The following is a 23,484-nucleotide window of genomic DNA, read 5'->3' on the forward strand; positions in this document are numbered from 1 at the left end:
GCTAAAATATCTTCAAAGTCAACACATTTGCTGATGGGCAATAAGAGACAAGACAAAAAGTAACTTCTTCAGTCCTCTGCTATTTTTAGTGCCTCTGTGGTTATCTGTACACTTTCTTCGTGTAGTCTGCCTTATCAGTCGTGAAGATAACTGATCTTAGCTCCAGCCTTGGTGGCATTATCTCAGGCTGTCATAAGAATACTGTGAGCTCTGGAATGCTGCATGACCATTGTCAATGATGGTCAGCAGAGACAGCACAATGAGGGTATTGCCATGTCTTTTACCCTGCTTATTCCCTTTTCAGATGTAATGTCAGAAGTCTGATGCACTTTAAAGATTATACTGGATTTTTTGCCTTTTTGCAGTAAGAAATTTGATGCAGCAGATACTGAGAAGAGCTAACAAAGGAATTATTTGATGTTCCTTTTAAGCTTGTGGAAAGTCTGCTCTCAGACTGTAAATTCCTGGAATTTATTATTCACAATTATTCACTGTATTTTGTTTTGGCAAATCTTTTTAACTCTGTTTTGATCACGCGCAGTCTTCCATGAATAATCATCATTTCAGACTGGAGCTGTTGTGATAGGTCAAAAGAGAAATATGGCACTGTCACGTTTGTGACTGCAAATGGAGGAAACCACTTCTAGTGCAGCATTTTCAAATGTGGATATAAAATTTGGCACCTGTAAATATTCATGTACATACACTTGCAACTATGCTCTGGGCTTGATCCAAAGCCACTAGAGGTAACAGAAAGAATGAATATTCATGCTGGAAAACTTAATTCCTAGATGGTTTGCTAAAAGCTAATGTAAAGAGAAAGCAATGTAGATAAAAATGCATTAATGTCACTAAATGTTGACAGGAAGAAAGTCCTACTTATTACATTCTGATTCTGGTGGGGTGTTTTTGCTTATGTGTCAATGAAATAGAACACATTCACACAAATATGATTAGAGTCTTACTTTTAGGACTTCCTTTCTAAATCACGGAAGCTTTGCTCCTTAACAAAGAGAAGTTAGGAAAAATCAAGAATTCCAAAATATGTGAATCTGGGCTGGCAGAAAGGAAGTTTTTTTTTTTTTCTTTTTGTGTGTATAACAGAAAACTGAAAATGTTGGAAAGTGTTATTTGATTTATTACACTTTCCCACAAACCTCTATGCATAATACAAGCAGGAGTTAGCAGCTTCATGTGGGTAGTGATGCTTTCATTTTCTCTTCAAACATGCACCTAATCTCCCACATATGTGAAATTATGTACATTTCAGTCCTCCAAACTGAGCAACTGAGCAGAGCAACACAACCAAAGAAGAGTACATCTGACAGGTTTGGGTCAGCTGTTACTATTTTGTTGATTTTTAATTTTTTTTTTACTCTAACAGAGAGGTCAAAATATAATTTTAAGAGTTAAATTCTCTTGGATGAGCCTGATTGGGCAAATTCTAGAATGCTGATATTTCTCTCTAAGGCAGAGGCTGAATTTGGAAGATGTACTCATTTGATTCTGGCATTGGTTTTGCTTGACTTCTGTTCATCTGATGGCAAGTAATCATCTTCATGCAGCACTGCTAAGGCACAGCCTTTAGGTTCCAGCATCACAAGCTACCTGGAGGTCAAGTTCTGTTCCTTCATGAGAAATGAGGTGCCAGGATAGAATATCACTTGTACTGTGCAGAAATCTATCACTCCTGTGACCAGATAATAAACAGATTTGGTGCTTATAGTACTATACATCCTTGTAATTTGCACAATATCAAGCTAAATGAAGTGGTTCCCATGCTTACATCTGCATGTCTAGCAAAACATGACCATGTACAGTCAGGAGAATCTTTCATTTTGTAGTTCAAGTACATGGGCTCTATTGTCAGCTGGCATAAATGTCCCACTGCCACTTACAAAGAGCAGTGTTGTCTTGGACTGAGCTCTTCTTTCTTTATAGGCTGTTTAAAGGAAGACAAAAAGTAACAGGACATCATTTCAAATACTTTCACCAAAATTACAGTTCTTAATGGTATGCTTCTGTGTACAAGAGAGAGTTTGCCTGATGTAAAAGAAGAGACTGAACACCAAATTCATCCAACAATTCTATTGCAAAGGTGAACAAGATCCTGCTGTAAGGGAAGGAAGCACCTTTGAATGAGGATGAAGATGTAAATATATGAAACTCATTCTCCTGCCCAAGGGCTAGTTTGTACCCAGCACAGAGTATTCATAGTCTATAAGTCAGACTTGATAACTCTGAGCTCTCTACATGATCTTCCCTGTTTCAACTTCCAGACATGTAGAATAATGCCCAAATGTTGCCACAGAATTAGATGCTTGCAATTAGACAGTGACAGTAGCTTCTGCAATTTTGGAGCAGTCTCCTCATTTGCATTCCAACTGTAGGGCTCTGGAAGTGTTTAGAGAAGAAAGCACATTTTTTTTCTTTCCTTGTCACTGCCTCTACCGCTAGCTTTGTAAACTGTGTGACAGCACATTTTTTAGAATATTTTGGTAGCTTCCCTTCCCCCAGGTGTTGTTTTGCCTCGACAAATCTGAAGGTTAGCACTGGGCAGGTGTGAAGCTGCAAGGGGAATAATTGCTGCAACTGACAGTGAGGAAAGCAGCTCTTCTGTATGGATACTGATTCGAAAGAAGCGTTTTATATGAACCATGGACAATTGCAATGAACTCTAAATAATGTGAAATGGATTTTTGATTTTCCCAAACTCCTTGTAGTTTGACATGAGAGGAAGAGCTACCTGCTACTCCCAGTCTTCTGTCTAGTTCAGAAATTCCTTTCATTGCAAATTGGGACATAAAGTTGAAAATTCTCTCAATCTGACATTTCCAAATAGTTTCATTTCAGAAATACCTCAGTAGTCCCATGACTTATTTAATTTAGTTAAGAGTAGAGAGTTTCTTTTTGACTTGATTTGACTTTTATAAAACCACCTATGGATAATGGGGTTTATTTCAGGTGTGATAAAGGTTCATAAAATCAAAACCCAAACCAGTGGGTTAGACAAGGTTATTTGACCTTGTCAAAATGAATTATTTCAAAAATCTCCTGTAAAAAAATATCTGTATATTCCAGACAATGTTTGAGGCACTTGAATCAACATTCTTGAGTGTTATACCCTTTTATCTGTAAAAAGAGTAGATGAGCTTTAAAAAAACCTGAAGTGACAAACAGTGGCTGTAAAATATTTTCAGAAGGCCTAGGAGATACAGTATGTCAAAATGCAATATCACTGAATCTGGTGAAAATTTTGTCAATTACTATAACATGACTGATGTTCTACCCTGTGCTTATGAAAATTCAACATTATCTACTTATCCAGAAAACAGCATCTATATGTACATATCAGCTGAGGGTGTTGTACATCCTGAAGTGCATCAGCTGAGATTGTGAATATTGCAGTCCAAATGCATAAACTAAGCTTTATTATTCATATTTTTATCATGATAAAATATAAACTAAGTCTGATGAGTAATGCCCCTTTATGGCTTCTGTGGATGCACAGTGGGTGTATCAGAATGACATGCTGATTTTATTTGGATTTCTGCCCTTTTGTCCACAGGACTTCAGATTTGGCATTGTTTGCCTTTGCTGCAAAGTTCATTTCTGTTTCAGCATCTGTTCATGGGCAGGAGTCTGCTCCTGGTTTTTTTATGATACATCTATTGTTGTTTCACCACTCTACATGTGTATTTGCTGCTTCTGCTTGCCTTCTGCAACAGCTATACTCCTTCTCATGTCTGCTCCACCAGACATACTTGCATGTAGCCAGGCCTCTGCCTCGAGCATTTCATTTGTTCTAGTAAGGAATGGTCTTCATTTTCATTCTAAATTAATTTCCTTTTTACACAGATCTGTTGTGATAATCCTACCTTTTCTACTGTACTGTATTTAAATTACAAATGCAGAAACAAGACAATGAGGAAAGAAGGAAGGCCAAAACCAATAAAATAAATTGATTTCCTAGCATTTTAAGATTTTTTTTCAATCTGCTTCTGGTGAAAGGTAGATGTGGGGGAAGTTTTTTGTGTCCTATTTAATGTCAAGTCATTTGGTATTTATAAGTATTTGTAAAGCCTCTCACAAGGTTTAAGCTGCATCAAAAATCCTACTGATATTATTAGGAAACACGTAATCAAATCTTTGCACAAATATTTGAAAATAAAAAGAAAATATATATTCTTAATTGTATTTTTTCCTTTTTTTACTCTTTTTGAGTTTTTTTTTTTTTGTCTGTTATAAGAAATTATGTCCTACAACTTCAAGATCAATATCACAGAATTAAAAGTTTTTCTGTAACAAACTTTCTCTTAACTGCTCACAAGAAACTTTTAAGTCTTTTCAGAATACTTTCTCCAGGATTTTTATTTTTTTTTCTAGAGAAGCTATTTGTAATTGCAAGGTGAAGTGATGTTGAACAGGTAAGGTTTTCATGCAGCACCAGATGCTTCAAATGCTCATGTGACTTCAAGTGCATCTGAGGTTTGCTCCAAGAGATGATGGAAGTGCACCAACCATGTTTTTCCTCTAAATAGCCCCTGCCCACAAAGGAAACTACTTGATACAACAAATCAGTCTGAGAGATCACACTGTAATCCAAAGAAATAGCCTCCTGGGCTGAAAGCTACTTAGTCATGTAAAGGATGATGTTCAGATAAATAACTATCATCTACTGACACTACTTGCATTAAAATGCTAGAATGTTGTGGCTGCATCTATATTAGTAAACTGTATAGTGCTAGGGCTTCTTTTCTTGCTCCCATGTTAGCTGGCACCCCTTCCCATTGCTAAGTTCTCTTATCTGCAAGGCACTCTGCTAATAATTAAACTACCAACTGGAGACAAGTGGAGAACAAGTCCTTGTTCTCTGCTGGCTCCCAGATTTTGCCCAAAAAGTTTTTTGGGAAAGGCTTCATTTGCTGGGCCAAATCTACACTAATGACTGTTCAATTATGAAAAGAATATAAGCAATGCAATCCCTATGAGCATCACTTAGTTTATTAGAATATATGTTCCTTATAATTATATGCTAAAATAAAAGATCTGTTTTCAGGGAAATGTTTCTTAGCATAAGCTCTCTATTCCAAGAGTCACCTTTTAAAGTCACCTTCCCTTTTATATGTTGTCTGCAGAGAGCAAATAGCAATAAGTTCACATGAAGAACATTGTACTTATTATTCCCGATGTTATATGAAATGTGCAATTTTACCCATGCATCTTCAGAGGCTTCTGAAAAAGAAAAGCAGTCCGAAGTCTGCTGGGAATATGCTAATTAAGAAATGTGATTGAAATGTTAATGAAGATATTCTAAGGCTGACAAAGGAAGATGTCTTAATATTCTGCAGGACCATGAGGTCTTTCATTGCCCAGTCACAGCAGAGAAAAATCAAAAGAAATTGAAACAGGAGTAGACCCTGCCCATTATTGGCTGAGTCTGCCCTCTGTCTCTAATATTTGCAGTCAACAATGGCAGAAAGCTAAAGCAGAGCTCTGGTAGTTCTCCTGAGCATGCCAGATCAGAGACAAACTTTTGAGGCTAATTAGCAAACCTCAAACTTGTAACAATGAATCGTTAGCAACAGTCTTAGAAATTTATTTTTCTTTTAAGTAGTTTGTATCTTTGTTCTGTTAGTGCAGATCTCTGTTTTAAGTAAACATGCCATTTAAATCTTGCCTAGGAATAACACGCATAACCTGACAAAACATTGCATTTTTTAAAAACAAAATCACAGAAACACAGTCACAATGGGTAAAGCTGGAAGGCACCACGGCAGATGACCTGGTCCTACCTCCATGCTCAACCAGGGTCATCCTAGTACTCATCACACAAGATTGTGTTCAGGTAGTTCTTGAATATCTCCTGTGAGAGAGACTCCACAACCTCCCTGGGCAATCTGTTCAGTGCTCAGTCACCCATACAGTGAAGCTCTGCCCCACATTCAGGTGGAACTTCCTGTGTATCAGTTTCTGCACATCTGTCTCTTGTCTCTTGTCCTACTGCTTGGCACCTGGATGCATCCTGTTGACACCTTCCCTTCAGTCACTTACAGACATGGATGAGGTCCTCTCTCAGTTGTCTCTGGGACTGAACAAACCCAGTTCCCTCAGTCTTCCCTTGTAAGTGAGGTGCTCCAGTCCCCTAATCATCTTTGTGACCCTCTGCTGGACCTGCTCCAGGAGCTCCCTGTCTCTCATATACTGAGGAGCCCAGAACTGGACACAGCACTCCAGATGCGCCTCACCAGGGCTGAGCAGAGGGGCAGAGTCACCTCCCTTGACCTGCTGGCAACAATGCTCTTCCTAATGCACCCCAGGATACCTTTGGCCTTCTTGGCCACAAGGACACATTGCTGATTCATGGACAGCTTGTTGTCCACCAGGAACCACCACCCCAGGTTCTTCTCTGCTTTCCAGCAGGTCATTCCCCAGCCTGTGCTGGTCCATGGGGTTATTTGTCACCAGATACAGGACTCTGCATTTTCCTATGCTGAATTTCAGAAGATTCCCCTCTGCCCATCTCTCCAACCTATTGAAGTTGTTCTGAGGGGCTGCACAGCCCTCTGGGGTATTGGCCACCCCTTCCAGCTTTGTGCCAGCAGTGAACTTGCTGAGGAGGACTCTGTCCCTTCGTCCAAGTCATTGATGAATACTTTAAACAAAGTATTAAATCTTGGGGAACACCTCTAAGGACAGGTCTCCAAGAAGACCCAGTGAGACTGATTATGTCTCTCTGCGATCTGCTGTTCAGCCAGTTCTCAATTCAATTTTCTGTCCATTCATCCAGTCCACATTTCCTGATTTGCCTATGAGGATGCTATGAGAGACAAGTGACATTCAAGGAAATGATCCTTGAATACCAACCAGTCTCTTGGACCACTCTTCCCTGCAGGACCTCTTCTCGTGGGATTGTTCCCAGATGATCCCCTAAGAGGCTAAAGTTAACTCTCCTTTGGTCCATGGTAACAATCTTACTTCCTGTTCTGCATCCTCTTCCTCCAATTCTGAGCTCCACGATCAGTCACTACAGACAAGGCTGCCCCAAACTTTCACATCCCCAACAAGGCCTTACCTGTTAGTATAAGGCTGGTCCTTGTGGGACCCTCCTCCACCCATGTCAGAATGTCATCAATGCCTTCCAGGAACCTCCTGGAGTGTTTGTGCTTCACTGTCTCACTTCTCCAGCAAGTGCCAGGGTATTAAAGTCACCCACAAGAACCAGTGACTATGACTTTGAGACTGCTTCAAGTTGCCTGGTTTTGACATCTTTTGTGTTGTACAGTACCTAAATGCATTGATAAAAGGAGGATCTCCATTGAGTTACATGAGCTTAGGAGCGGGTAATGCAGTTTTCTAGTATAGGATCTGTTTAAAATCAGAGCTAACAGGCAAGTTGGGTTTTTTTGGCAAGGGGATCTTAGTGAGAGGGTATTCAGATTGGTGGCTTTATAAATACACTGTGTTAATTAGTCTGTGTAGCAGATGTTCCTGCAAATCTTATGTATTGGGTTACTCTGAGGCTTTGGGGGAACTTAACACTTTTAGCTCCTGAAATTGAAGGAAGACAAAATTTTATCTGCTCTGTGAGGCTGTCCTACCAGTCATGAACTACATCTCTGTGAATTGCATCTCTGAGGTGACCTGTTAATGCTGACAATTCAAAGTCCAGGCTACAGAATTTAAGGAAGGTGTGTTATTTCAGACTACATCTAGTGCAGGCCATGGACTAAAACCTCTCTGATACTTGAACCTGGTTAGTTGTGATTTTGGTGTTCATCTTTCAGTTTAATTTCATCCAAAAGGGATGGATATTCAGTCAATCTTAGACTGCTATGTAGTGTGAAACAAATTATGTGGGACATGGGAATGATTGAGCTATTTTCTTCAAAACCACACTCCTGATCTGAACTAAACCACCAATATGAACACACTCTGTCCTTTAACTGTTGTGAAAATACAGTTTCAAAATTTATCAGAGATGTCATTGTGATTTTGATATTATTATTCATTAAACTGAACAGAAACACAGGATCTAAATTCCTCTAGAAAATAATTCCAAAGCAACCATAATGTCCTTTGCAGTCTTAAATCTCTCTTTTGAACCCTCTAAATAATAAGTGAAATATAGACCAAAAATAATATCTAATTTTGTAGTACTACTATTACAGAAAAATAATACTGAAGTGAATGCTAGTCAGAATAATCAAACTAATGTTCTTATATCTGTCATTTAAAATTAACTGACACTGGTATTTATTTGCTTGGAGCACTGGGATTTTTTGATTGGTTCATTGAATTGAATGTAGATTTTTGTTGCATTTCTTTGCTTTAAAATGTTTATGTAGTTGACCTTTCTGGCACAGCAGTTTGGGACCACCACTGATGAAATGTTATTAATATCTTAGCACAGCTACATTAATAATCCAGAGGAAACACAGCTAAACATGCTCCTTCCAGCTTGCTCAGGGATTTAGCACCAATGGTGTGCACAGCTTGTGTAGGTGACCTGCTTTCAGCAGGAGGCCTGCATACCCTCATTCCCCATGGTGAAGGAAAGGTGATTCTTTTGGCTACATCCTCTTGGACTGGCACCATATTCGAGGCAGAGGCTGTTTCTGAGAACAACTTTTGTGAGCTCAGGGTAACTGACTTTGCTGGAACATCAGTTGTAGTGGATGCTCTGTGACTCTGAAAACTCAGTGTCAGACTTACACAGAGCTCTGGGTGACTGGGCAGTTTAGAAGATGCACTAAAAGAAATCTGAAAACTGCACACAGATTCTCTGGCAAGGCCAGTCAGAGAGCACTGGGTGTTCTGCCTTCCAGTCCTTTTTCCAGATCGCAGGATGGATTACTTAATCTTAATAGCTCGTATGAACTGTTAATATTATTAACATTTATTAACCCCTCTTGCAGACTGTTAATTAAATAATGCAGAGTCAAACCTTAATTCCTTTGGTGCTGACTAAATATCTCTTCCACTTGACACAATTTCATTTATCATTACCCTGTGTCCCTTGTGTTTAATTTTCAGATGAACTAAATGACTGTATTTGGTATTTAAGACATCACATTAAAAACGCCTGTGAACATAACAAACATAAGCAGGATTACCAAGAGTCATCACGGTGAAGGCAATAAACAAACCTGACTGTAGGAAATTGAGTTCTCAAAAGTGTGAGGAAAGAACCTTGAGTCAGTGTGTCGTTTAATTTAAACTTATGAAGAATAGGAGTTAATAAGCCTTTGCTGAAATGTGGCAATGTTCTCCACATGTGACAGGTTTAAGTTTGCACATAAATGCTGGAGCAAATGGATGAGCTGATTACCCAAAATGTGATCCTAAGTTATGGTAACCCTTTACCCCAGCTTGACTTTCTACTATATCATGCTGCTGTGAGCCTTACCAGAGCTACAGGAATGACTTGATGAATGAGCTTTGGAAGCAGTTAAGCTAATGCTCCCATAAACCTTGAGGAAGTATGCAAATGGGTTGTTCTTCTGGATGCTGATAAGAAGCACTATTAATAAATAGAAAATAATTGTTTGGCAAGCAAGATAACCTTTTTCATCGTTGCTGGAATGCAATAAACAATATCAGAAGTTTTAAAATCCTGGTAACAGGAGCTCTGGAAGAGTGGTGCTTTCCCCTCTGGAATTTTGCAGTGTTTTCCAGAGCTGGCTTTAAAGGTCAACTATGGTAAAGGAAGGTTCAAGGATGAATAAAATTTGCCTCTTAGCTAACCACCCTCTCACGTGTCCTTTACTAAGTCTGTCTTTTCCCCATCTAACTTGTCCCAGCTGTGATCCTTGGAATCATGATTTTCTGTACTGAGGATGGAAGAGATGGAGAAAAACCAGAAAACTGATAATGTTCATCCAACAAAATCGCAGATTGTCAGAAAGCAAACATGTACCAATTTTTCCTTTTCTTTAACAATCGTTACTGAGGAAAGCTTGCCCACCCCAAAAGCAAAAATACGTGGGGTGAAATACTGAGAAAAATACTCCACAAGAGCAGATCTTGTTGCGTTGGTGTATCTCACAATTCAAGATGGAAAAGGGCAGAGCAGACTTTCTTCATCTCTATAAATAACATGCTGCTTTTTATCTGTGTTAAAAGATTTACAGAATCCTTTCATTTGGCACTTGATCACTCTAGCTGGCAGTAGAAACACAGGAACTTCATGAACAAAGAGAATCAGAGAAGAAAAATGGCTCTGCAGTCCTACTGGGATCCATTACCATGGCAGTTTGGCCTCTCACACATTAAGTAATGTTTCTTGCTTTTTTTTTTTTTTTTGTTTTTCCCTTTATAGCCAATACCAGCACAGTGAACACAGAGTACAAGAAAGGCAGCCAAGTGCTCAGAAATTAAGGGAAAATTAAGTTTTGATCCACGAGTTATCTAGACTTTGCCTTAGTGTTTCTAGCCAATCCCAAAGTGCTCCAGTTTTCTGCACTAAAGCTCTTGCAGTTGCTGAAATGGAGGCAAATCAAAACAGATCCTGTGGGCAGAAGAACAAGTACACTGCTACATGAAATGTCTTATTTACTACCAAAGGCAGAGATTTGATATTAGAACAGATAGCAACATCTTAAAATAAATTGTGTATAGAATTTCAAAGTGGATTTTAAATTAAAGAATGCATTTCAAAAAAATGCAGCAATGAAATCCAAAACATTTTTTAATTTTGCCTTTTAGTTTTCAGATGTTGACCCTTCCTTCCCTTTACTGAATTCCATGCCTTTTTCATTATTAGAGCTTAATAAGATATGCAGTATCCCAGGAGAGGAAAGGGAGGGAAGGAGAAGGAAGGCAAGGCAAGGTAAGGCAAAGCAAGGCAAGACATATTAGAAGGAAAGGTTTCAGCCATCATAAAGGCTGCAAAATAGTTTTTTTAGGAAAAAAAAAATAAAAGAAGTCACGTAAACCTTACTCTGTTAGAATGATTCTATACTTTGATGACTTGCACTTGGTTATGTGATTGTGAGCTGTCTATCTTTGTCATTTTCAGCCTGTATCTTAACCAGACTTGATGCCATTAACAAGAACATAATTTTTTTTATTCCTGTATTCTCTACCATTGCTTCTTTCAAACAAATTTTAATGAAATTAATATTAGCAAATTTTCTTTTCCACTATTATTTTTTTAAAAAAAATTAAATATTACATGACAATTATTTAGAATGTACCATTTTATACACAGGAAAAAATATGAAATTAGTGAGACCATCTCGTTATCAATAACTGAAAAACATCTTTCCTCTAACCGAGATCCAGATACATGGTATATGTATATTTTATATTGCATTCTCTTCAACTGTTTTCTTATCAAAATCTAGTCATGTCCACAGAGTACAGTGTGACTTGATTATGACTGACAATGAAATAATCTCTCTTTACCTACTGTGAATGCGATTATGAGCTGTTCCTCTCAATTTCTTTTTCTTGGTTTTCTGAACATCTTTTCTTTGGTCGATTTTTCTGAATTGTACAATTAATTTTTCATTCATTGCATTCAAACACCCCACGTTAGAACCAAAAATAAGAAAATCCCATTGTCCTGTCAAATGAATTCGGTGGACCCTGGTTGGTCCCACTGACACACCATCTGGGCTGGACAGACCTCAACACCAGACAGTGTGTCCCTGCCTGTAAGTAACAACAGGGACTTTGGCAGCTGCAGGAAAGGAATTCCCATCTTTGCTGTGGGCATAGTTCTGCACCTTTAGCTATTCCCTTAAACAAAGCTAACCGGGCAGCAGGGCAGGTGAGTTCAGCAGGGACAACACGGGAACAAAGCTAAAACACAGCAGGAGGTATCAGCCAGTAAAAATGCCTGGGAAAGGACTGGGGCTGGGAGATCTGGGAAATGGGATTGCTGCTTGTGAGACTGTGTGCCACCAAAAGAAAATATTTCACACTTATGTGGCCTAACCGGGTCATCTGCAGAAAACATGGTTATCTTTGTTGTTCCATGAAATCTCACTGTTTCCAGCAAAACAAGACACTACTACTTCAGATTTACACAGCCATGAATGTAAATTTTTGAGAAATCATAGATTTTTAAAGTCAAAATATTCTAAGATTGTCTGGTGTTATGTTGGAGTTCTGTTGATTTACCCCAGATGATACATTAGTCTTTTTATTATTATTCTTTATTTTTTAAACTAGCAGTGCTTTTAATTCAAGTGATATGACAAGAAGATTGAATTTTCCCTTACAATTCTTGCCTTTATAGTCACTTTTATTTCCTGTCTTTCTCTGCATTTAAAGAAAAAAAAACCAACCAGATGTACATCACAAGAAATATGTTTTTTTATGATTATTTAGCCAAAATTATTTAGTCTTTATTGTAAACTTTTTAATTTAAATACCTGAATTTCATATTTTAAAATGAACATTGTTTAATATATACTTATATTGATAACAAATTTCAAAATATTATTATTAACAAAAGAAGTGAAATTACTTTCAAAGCTTATTAGAAATATGGCCTTACAAATGTTCAACTCAAGTACTTTTAAAATACTAATGTCACTGGATGCATTCCACTGTCTAGAACTAATTCCATTTAAGTAAATTAAATATATACAATTTTTTCTACATGAAAGAAGAAACTTACAGCTGTTTAGGTATTTCTGATATGATTACAAACTTTTACTGGATGTCTTCTTTTAGCACCTGCTCATGTGAGAACTATCTCATTACCAGTCTGCTAAAGTGATATTTAATGTTAGTGACTTGCAGTCTGTAGGACTGAATCTAATGTTAGATTTATTTATTTTTTTTAAAATCTCTGTCTCACTGCCTGCATTGAAAGCAGTCTATGAAATCTGGCCATTTCAGCTTGTATAAGCAAAGACAGTTGTTTGATCATAACAGTAAAAAAAAAAACAACCTGGAGAAATTTGGTCATAGGTACTGATTCGCATGGGTGAAACTTCCATAGCTTGAAAAAGAAACCAGCATGTTGTGAAATTACTGTATAGTGACTATACAATAACTCCACAAATACAAGAGAATTTTAATGGAATATGGAATTAGTATAATATAGAGTTAGAATAGGCCTGGAGCTAGCTGTACAGTGCTGAATAAATCCCACAAAACGCTTATCTGGAGTTGTCCTTTTTCTTATCAGGATTTTGAAAAAATGCTTCACCATGATTTCAGGCATACCATAGCTGTAGTGAAAATCATCTTTCTTTTGTTACTCCAAAAATCATCTTTCTTTTGCTAATATACTGTTCTTATAGCTGCTAATGAAAATTTAGAAGAAATGAAAAAAATAAAAGGAAGAAGTAATTATAAGCTTCCTCATCTTTCCTCCTTGATTCTGAAAGTTGGAAAAAATTATCAAATATTCAGAGATAACTTTATTTCTATCTATTTTCCATCAGTCACCAAAAGTCTTCTGAAAACATGAGGGAAAAGAGTGTAGAAAATGTTAGTTTTGATCTAGCAGGCTGTGGTGTTTTCGTGGCATGCTGATTTAGTGAAGAAAGAGAAGCTAATTCTAAGTATTTTGGCTGTATTATTGAAAAAGTTTTTTGTTTTGGTTTTCAGAGATTTTTTGAGGTAATTAGGTCACAAAACAAAGCAGTATGATCAAGACCTCCATTTGGACACTGTTAGAGTCTAGCATAAAGTCTTGTAAAGTACAGAGGATATGCTTTACAGGACACAAGTTTATGCAAATTGCACTGTACGCAAGCATTTTTTAATAATAAGGCAGAAGGTCTGTAATTTTTGCAGCAGAAGAGAACTGTGCATCTAATGCTAAAAACGTTACTTTTCAAAGATGGTTTCCTTTGATCCTGAACCCTGGGATTGAAGTTGTACATGATAAGAATTTAATATTTAAGGTTTTAATTATTTAAGGCTTTCTTATTTTTAAATTTTCTGGACAGTGTATCTCAGGAGCATGTAACTTTGAAATGTTACAGCAATTGATTAGCATTAACTCAAGTAAAAGTACTGAACCATGACATTTAGAAATGTAATCTTGATTCCACTTAGCTGTTTCTGGCTGGTATCTGAAGGATATGCTACAAAAATTAAGTCCTGATGGCAGCACCAGAAAGAAATCCCTAAAGCACTTGTTCAGTTTGGGTTTCTTTTCTGGGTGTGGAGCAAGACTGGCTTCAGCAAAAGTGAAACGTACTGTGTTAAAATGCTGATAACTCTTTTTCCTTAACATTTACAATTTGCCATCACAAAATCCCAAACCAAATGCTTTAAGAACAATTTTGTGACCCTGGGCCTTTTCAACATCTGCAAGTTTTGTTTTTAATGCTCCCATCTCACTCTCAGACACATGCTTGTGGATAGGTCTGTGTCTCCCTGTACATCTCAGCCTCCACCCCAGCCCTTTGCTGCAGCAGCCCTTGGTGATGGGTCGTGCACCATAACATTCTGGCAGCAGGTGTTGAGCTGCACTAAAGCCAGAAAGGCAAAGTTGAGTTGCACATGGGTCTAGAGCCCTTGCAGACACCCAAATAAATCCCCATATTTTATTAAATCTGGATTTTCAGGTTAAGGAAAGCCACCGCTGGAATATTTAGAAATAAAGGACAGCAAACTTTAAGCACTGTTTTTGATTTTTTTTTCTTATTTAGCTACTACATGTGGCTGGGAAAATGGAAATAAAAGTTGGAATATCCATAATTTTTCCATGCAAAAGACTCCGGGATTTTTGAAGACCTCTAGAACTGCACATCAGTGCTATCACAGCCTCCAAAAGAGAGACGGACAGGACAAGCACGTGCACTGCCTCACAGCCAGTGTAAGAACTCCTCTAGGGCTAAAATACAAGTCACAGAAATTTAGGGCATAGTTTTAAAAATCAGAAATCTTTCTCTTCATGATGTTTTGAAGAAGATCTAACTGTTTACCACAGCTATATAAGACCTATTTTTACAGAGACTAAGGACACTTTCAGTACTTTCACAAACTTTAAAAGAACTGCAACTATCATTGATTTTGTCATTAAAAATCTTAAATACTGCCATAGTGAGAAAATGGGAGTCTAAATCCAAAATTTCCTCAAGCTATTGGTTTTGTCTTTCTTCTGCAAATTTTATCCAAAGTCCTTACTTCCTAACTCTTCAGCAACTTAGTGTTTTTTAGTTGGTGTGTGACAAAGTGTCTTTTGACACTTTTGAAATATATTGAGCAAAAATGGTCTTCAGCAGAGGAAAAAACAGGTTTATTCTATTTTATGATAATTTTACCCGTATGCAGGATTTTTTAAATTTTTATTTCCTTGAAAGTGGAAAATGAGAAAAGAATGAGGGAGAAAATAATAAGGAGGAGGAAGACTGCAGAACCAGGATGTTTCAGTGATAGAAGACCAAACTCTTGACAATATGCAGATTGAGAACAGCCTCCTGAAAACCATGATCCTTCTTTTTTGAATCTCATTTGCATTTGCACACATCTGTGAGCATGTTTCTTCTGTATGTTCCTTCTGTATCCCACGAGATGGAAGGGGCATTGTCCCAGTGATGTACGAGGATTCCCTCCCTCTCCTTGCCAAGTTAGCTGGTTACAGTGCCTGTAGCTGCATTCCTGTTTTGACTTCGTTTTCTCAGAATGACTATTGACAATCTTCCTCCTCTCTCAGTTGGCAATTAATGATTTTCTCAGTTAAAGCAAACAAAAATGAGGATCTGTTCTACTGTGGGTACTTAAGCACAGCGGGTGTGTATGTGGATAAAGGGCACCAGGAACTCTTTTCTGGGTTTGCAAGAGATGCCACCTGGAAAAAAGCTGAGAAAAAAAAAGAACAGTTTAAATTTCTCATCAGGTTTCTGAATATAACTCTCCAATGTCTTTTTTCTAGTTTTCTGTTATCTCCCGTCAGCCTACTTTCTTATTTTTCATCTGGCAGCCTCTTTGCATGCGAATGACAATTCAAATGTTTCAGAAGCTGTTGTTTTCAACTTTTTTTTAATGTTTCCCAACTCATTCTCTTGTTTTCCTACTGACAGGCTGCCAAAATCACCCTCTGGTGAATTCTGAAAGGGTCTGGGTAGCAGAAATTGGACCCAACATTTGTTGCAGATAATTACTTGATGAGATGTTCGTCAAAGAAAATATTTGACAGCCCACACATCTCTATTTCTTAGCAGCCCACAACACAGGACTATCAGAACTTTTCTTTCATTAAGTGTAAGAAGCACATTGCTAGATCAAAGATACTTTGATTAATTGGATAACATACTTGATTCTACATAATTTTTGGTTGATTCTTGTGATTCAGCTTAAACTGTATTTAGACCATGTCCAAGAGAATGCACCATTCCCTCCTGCTTCCGGGAATAATACACTGTAGTGGTAATCAAATCTGAGTTGTTTCATCCCCGATGTCATTCAATATAGCATTACCAGTAATAGCCTGCCAATGGACATTTTTGCCAAGTTCCAAATCTAAATCTTGAATGAAGGAAAAAAAAAAAAAAATTCCAAGAAACCAGCCAGATATCGTGCTCTGATTACAATCTATTTTAGGATAGGATTTCAGGAATTTAGTAACTATTGTGTGAATACTCTTAAATATAGACATGATCAATAAAGTTCATGCTTTATGTTTCCCACTTGCAAAGTTCAGTTAGATTTGGCTTAAGATTCTTTTCATAGCAGCCTGGGATATAATATTACATATTTACAACAGACAATAAATTTACAGTATTTAATTTAAACAATGCTGTGATATTGCACAAAAGTTGAGGCCACTAAAATAAATCCTAAGTAATGCTAGAAAAAAAAATCTTGCTGGAAAAAGACCTGCCTTAAGAAGAAAATAGAAACCAAAAAGAATAGGAGAAAAAAAATACAGGTTTTAAAATTGTGGGAAAAATAAAAATAATCCTGTTTGCAAAGCTCACCATATAGGAACTGAATAAGAAAGGGAGCACACTGGCCTCGCAGAGGAGCATAGGTTAAGAAAAGAAGACAACACAAATATCTGATTTTAATACCATTTATAAATAGGACCTTACCAATTTGTATGACATTCTTAGTATGCTGGTATCTCTTCCGGCTGTGGGATTTTAGATGGCCAGTTAAAATCAGAAGTAAGTAAAATGCCAAGCAATCAAAAACCGAGGAGAAATGAGAGGAGAAAGAGGACAAAGAAAGTAAGATAAGACTCAGGAAAGATTAAGACTCTCCAGTGCTTATGGTAACATCGTATTTTTTTTCTGTTGATTCTTGAGAATATTACAGCTGTGTGCTGCTCACCCTGTTCAGCAGGTCTTCCGCTCCTCACCTTGATCACATGCATTAATTGCAGGTTTTCAGGGAGAAAGGTTGGTTGCAGCAACTTGAAAAAATTAATCTAATTTGTTTTTATATTTATTAACCACAACTCTTTGGGTAAGTGGACTTCAACTCCAGGTTGCAATAATCTCACTGATATGCAAATTGGCATCTATTACATTTTTAACTCATAACATTTCTTGTTCAAACACCAAATCTTTACTTACAAGCCTTTCTGTCCTGATCTGGTACGCCTTGAAGTCTTTGATTTCGAACATCTGCTGGGGTGTTCTTTTAAACCTTGTTTGCAGCTGTCGACATTTGAACGAGTTGAGGCTCAATGCTGGAGTGCAGGTTTAAAGTATGTGCGATGTGATTATTTTCAGCAGCAGAGCTAGAGCTCTTGATGTGGAGAAATTGTAGGTCATTAAATATCATCATGTACTCCAGAGGGCATGCATTTCCTGACAAACATCTTGCATGAGATATCCCTTCATCTAGGGATAGTTATTCCATTGACAAGAATGCAGCGGTGAAACCTAAACTCCGGTGTCATACATTCTTAGAGGTTGATGCGAAATCATCAGCATCCTTGTCTTCAAACCTTAGCTGATGAATCCTCACAGCAGATCTGTTTGCAAAGTACTTATTATCTTTGTAAAGCCTGGGCAAGCAGGAAGGCTTAAAGCAGTTGTTTAGGGCTCAGACACTGTTGCACTCCCCAGACAGAGGGATTTCTGACTAAACAACAAACCAATAGGTTAATTTTAAAATAAGCCTTATTGAATTAAAAATAGTACTTTCTGGTAGGGTAAACATAGTCAAAATGAATAAATAATCATTTAATTGGAAGGTAGTAAAAAAAATGTCTTTAAAAGGTTAAACAAAATAAACACCTTTTTTTAGTTTATTAAGCAAAAATGTCTTATATGTACATAAAATTAAAGTAACTCTGAGTTTAGAAATTAACCCCTGTATAAGTTTAGAAACTGTGTGCTTCTTTGAAAAGCAGGCAGGCAAAGGATTTAACAGGCCTCATTATCTTTAAGCACAAAGTGAGAGACATTTGTCCTAAATTTTAGTATTGCATTTTAGGTCAAATTATCTTCAATTACAATGAAAACTAGTATTGTTTGATAAAATCTGGTTGTACACTGAATTGAAGGGACAATTTATTGTAAGACTAGAACAGAAAAATAGAAGAGTATGAAATTATTCAAGTAATAAGCCTATAAATTGTGGAAAATAGGGGAGCTAAAGTAGAAAATAACAACACTCACAAGATAACACTCACACTACCCCAGTCTTGGGTTTTGGAGCAACCCTGTCAATACAAGAGGATATTTTATTTTTCCAGGGTCTTGAAGTTTTTCTGGATGTGTGTATGGATCGGAATGTTCAATCTACGAACAATTGACACTGCAACCTCCACATATAAGGAAGGTTGAGGGCTTCATCTCTTTATTGAGAGGGTCTACCATGTTGTTGTGGTTTTAAACCAGTAACTAAAAAAATTACTTATTTCTTGTTGTGAGATATGGATTAGAACAAGAGCAAAACAGGCATAAAACTTAAAAGGAATAAAGAAAGTTTATTAACAAACCACAATAATAAGAACACCAGAATAAACTTCCAGAAAACCCCTTTTTATCCTCTACTACTCACTATTCTTTTGTTTACATGACAACAGAGAAAACAACTTTGGAACTTTGATGGTTAAAACAGTCCTAATTCCTGCTACAGTCTTTTCACCAGTCTTTGTAGAGAAACAGAAGTCTCTTCCTGTTAATTTATGGAGTTTCTCACAAGAAAACTATTTTTGTTATAGTTTTCCATTGCCCTGATGTCAGCTGCCCAGAACTGCTGTTATCAGAGCTCACTCCTCCTATTTCACATCACTCTGAGGTGTGTATGGGCTATGAGTCTAGGGATGGCATTTTAAGGATGATTTATTGAAAGGTAAAAGTCTTCTTCATCTGTCTCTGTGAGCTTCACTAGAAAACAGTTTTTCTCACTGCCCCCCAAGGCTTCAAATCTTCGCTTCACTGTTTCTAGCACTTCACTGTATCACAATCACCTTATTTTTTACTCAAAATTTACACTTTGAACACTCTATTCCTCCCTATATACTCTGTCATGAATTAAAGGAGTTTTTTCAAGACTTTATTGTCCATTTCCATAGCTTCAACTGAAAGGTATTTCAGCTCACAAACGCATCTTCTTATTCTCTACTTTTTCTGAAACTTAATTCTTTTCTTTACTGTCTCTGATAGTTTTATAAAGTCTCTTTACATGTTGATCACTCTCTTTTTCTCTCTCTGGATAAAAGGATTAATCTGCAAGTCTCATCTGGGAAATGAAAAAGTTTAAAATCTTGCCCAGGCTTTGTAGATGGCTCTGTGACCTCTGCCGGAGCAGGAGCTGGAGCTGCCTTCGATAGAAGATTCCTCATAGCTGTTCTGGAAAGTGTAGTCGCCGCTTTAGCTCACTGCAGGTCCAGAGCTTTTTCTCCTTCTTTACTTGGCAGTCCCCGGTGAACTCCGTCACTGCAGCAGAGCCCGGGACTGGCCTGGCCCGGCCAGAGCCCAGGGCAAGCCCCGCAGGCCCCATCTCCCGGCCGGGAGCCGCTGGGCCCAGCCCAGCCCCTGCCCGGGCCACATGGCCAGGCGGCGAACGGGAGGCCAGCCGGGGGCCTGCTACCTTTCACAGCCAGGAAACAAAGAGAAAGAGAGAGCTCTTTCTTTACATCTTAAGGTAAGGTTCACAAGTTGATCTCCCTTTTCAATGGTTAAAACGGCTGTCAATTCCCAGTAATGACCAATAATTGGTCAGGAGAAAAGACTCCCATAAGTCCCCAGCAACTTCAATTTCCTTAGCTCTCTTTACCTTAAAGGTAAAGTCACCCCATGACACAGGTATATAAAAAAGTGGGGCATGTCCCATATTGTGTGCACAATGCAATTCTGACAGTCTTTTGGAAAACTCTTTTCCAGGCCTTCAACAACAGCTTGGTTTTAACCATCATTATTTTCATCCCTTTATTTTTTGTAAAACGCACAGTGAAGGGCTCAAGGTTGCCAAAACATGTCACATACAAATTATAGTAATTAAAAAAAAAACAACAAACCAAAACAACAAAACCAAACCTCCTCAAAATGTGCAGCCTTCATTTCTGACATTTAGGATGAGTCAAAATTATTTAGAAATTTATGTATGAAATGTGGAAAGAGAGGAAAAAATATTACTGGTCCTTGAACACTATTTTTCAATCAGACCAATTCCAGTTTTTGTATTACGCCAAAATGATACAACTGGGGAGCAGAGCACAGCAGAATACAAACAAGCACATTTCTTTTCATGATCTTTGTGTTATCCCAGACTGTAAAATGTTCTTAATTTCTAGGACCTTAATTTACAGCCCTCCCAAACAACTTTTCAATCTGTAGATCTTTAATTTAAAAGAAGGCCTGAGCATTAATAACATAACATAGTTCCAACTGGGAAATAAAACATGAAACAGAATGTAAACCAAATTAATAACTGTTAATGTTTTCAACTAGGAAAGGTGGTGAATTCTTTAGAGGAATTCTTGTTACTTTTGCTGCTCACTTCAAGGTAGGTCTGTCTTTAAAAGGCCAGAAGGATAAGGCTTGACTTAACACTGAGAGCTTTTTAGACCATTAAACCAGTTGTCAACAATTACAACATCCACAAACACCTCAAATAGTAATGATGGTAGTACAGGAAAAGATGATACAACAGCTGTTTTAAGGTAAGCCAAGAAACATGAGTAGGAGAGGATTATCAGGATCTTGTACTACCAGAAATGTCAGGGAAGCTGGCGAGTGAGCAAAGGTTGTCAAAGACTGTGAATGTGAAGAAAACTATATTATGGTAGAATTATAAATGCAGAGATTTTTTAAAATGTGAATAGCAAAACAACCACCTGTTAAATCATATTGATTTAAATCACAAAAGCTATTGAATTTTCCATAAGCAGCTGGATGTCTTGCTGTCATGTGTTTTCTAAAGGAGAAAGTAAAATGAAACTGTAAGAGACAGAAACTATGAGAGAAACAGTGGGGAAAGAAAGATACGGCGCTCCGATTATCTCTTCAGTAGATATGTCTTTGCAGGATAATTGCTCTTTGGATCAGCTTACTGCCTCTGGAACTTTGGAAGATTTTCTTTGTTCCTTCTCCTCAAACTTTTCTACCTTATTACTTAAAACCTAATTATCTTGTGAAACACTAATTGCCAAGATGGGTAACTTAATTTTCCAATCTGCAATCTTCATTACACTCTCTTGCCACTTTTGATTCAGGAAGATTCTTAGGGAACAATTTTGCTTTTATGAGTAGTCCTCCAGCCCACCAAAGTCTGGAGCTAAGATACATCATGAGATCCCATGTTTTTGCCTGAAGTGTATTTTGCATCCCTTTTTTATCTTCGTGCAGGCTTTGACAGAACAAGGAACCTGATGGTGGTGAAACAGAGAAAATGAAGCAGATCTAAAATAATGTGTGAAGACCTTGCTTGGATACAGCAGATGCCTGCCCTGATGGTAAATAGCAACTGCCTTGAACCAAGCAAGTATAACAGATCCTGCATATCTCTGATTTCCAAGGTTTGTGGAATTGCACGATGTCACAGCCCATGAAATATGAAATGAAAGTGAGATGATAATATCCTTGAGTAGTTGAGTAGTTAAAGATAGTTTGCTTGTAGGTTGTTTTCCCCTAAATGTTATCTCCTTTCTTTTTCTTCTATTCCTCTCTTCAGTGGAGCAAACCTCAACCTTATGAAGGAGGGTCACCCCTGCATCCATCCTTTTTGTCTTTTAAATAGAAACAACATAGCCCACATCCTGCACACTTCCAAGATAAGGTGAGCGAAGTAAGACCTAAAAGCACTGATATATTTTTAGCTTGCTTATATTTGCCTTCATGTTAGTATTTTTGTGCTAAAAAGAAACCACAATAAATCCCCAGTGTGTGGGGACATTTATATTATGTGTGGACATAGAAACAAAGATCAGACCAACACACACATTTGTCTATCTATGCATAAATGTGTCTAGCTAAAGATTATAAAGATGGATTTATACTGAATTTACAGGCACCACCCTAGATGCAGTATAGGTGAATCTTTTGTATATGTGCCTGCCAATATGTTATGCTTGTTTGTTTTTAAAAAGCTCCATAGTAAATCCCTTTCTGGTTCAGAGAAAATAACTGAGAACCAAGAAAAAATGGAGCCAGCTTACCTGGGATTACTGGAAGTCTAACAATGAGAAGCAAGAGACAACAACTTGGTAAGGACTGTGTTCTGATGACACATTCCTGCACTTATGGTGAAGGATGAAATAGCATCTCTTTTGTGAGCCTTATCCAGCACCAATTACTCATATTTGTCTTTGCAGAGTGTATTCATAAACAGAGAATATAAGGACTGAAAGGCAGCATGAAAGATGAATAATTCAAAGAGGAGACCATGCCCTCACTGAGGTAAACTAATTTTATGAGAGTTCTACCAGATGACATATGCTTAAGTTTTCATTTGGAATATTATATTACATTTTGTTATATAACATTGTATTATCTTGGACAGATTATTTGCATTTTGTGGAGTTCTTCTTATTTACCTTTGGTTTAAACCCATGTAGCTCTGTAGATTTCATTGGCAAAATTTTACAGTATGTAAATGAAGTTAGCATCCAGTGTTTGCCTTCTCTGACCTGCTAAGTTATCACATTTCTTCCTTTATGAATCTCTGTATTTGCAGCAACAGTACTCAGTACCACATGTGTATTGTTATTGGGTAAATCTGGGGAAGTGAGGGAGTTGTCATCATTGCAAAGTGCCACAGCAAAAGTGGCTTATTAAAAAAAAAAAAAAAAAAAGTTTGTAACTTTTCAGGGAATACTTCAGGATAATGGAGGAAAAGTTTTCACTTTCAAAATGCAATTTTAGGGAAAGAAACTGATAGCCCACAGTTTGTTATACACCTACTCTGCCTGACTCTGAACCAGATCTACCAAATGCAAGATGATCTTCCTAACAAACCTGCTTATAAACTCAGCTGGAAATATGAAATCCAAACTGCTCTAATGAGAATCAGTAAGAAATTCAGCAGCTGAAACTTTTCCTTTTCCAGTGGAATGTGGCAGTTTGTCACAATTAAAATGTTTCTCAGGAACAGAACAGTTATAACCAA

At 37.5% G+C, this 23,484-nt stretch overlaps 1 long non-coding RNA gene across 1 annotated transcript; it reads left to right on the forward strand.

The window, feature by feature from the left end:
- Nucleotides 1-21,133: 21,133 nt before the first annotated feature.
- On the forward strand, nt 21,134-23,037 carry LOC107215294. Its single transcript, XR_004500184.1, has 4 exons — nt 21,134-21,895; nt 22,051-22,155; nt 22,494-22,582; nt 22,691-23,037. It is a non-coding gene; the product is annotated as an uncharacterized LOC107215294 (long non-coding RNA).
- The last annotated feature ends 447 nt before the right edge of the window (nt 23,038-23,484 follow it).

The sequence above is a fragment of the Parus major genome, chromosome 2 (genome assembly GCF_001522545.3).
Source record: "Parus major isolate Abel chromosome 2, Parus_major1.1, whole genome shotgun sequence".
NCBI lineage: Eukaryota > Metazoa > Chordata > Aves > Passeriformes > Paridae > Parus > Parus major.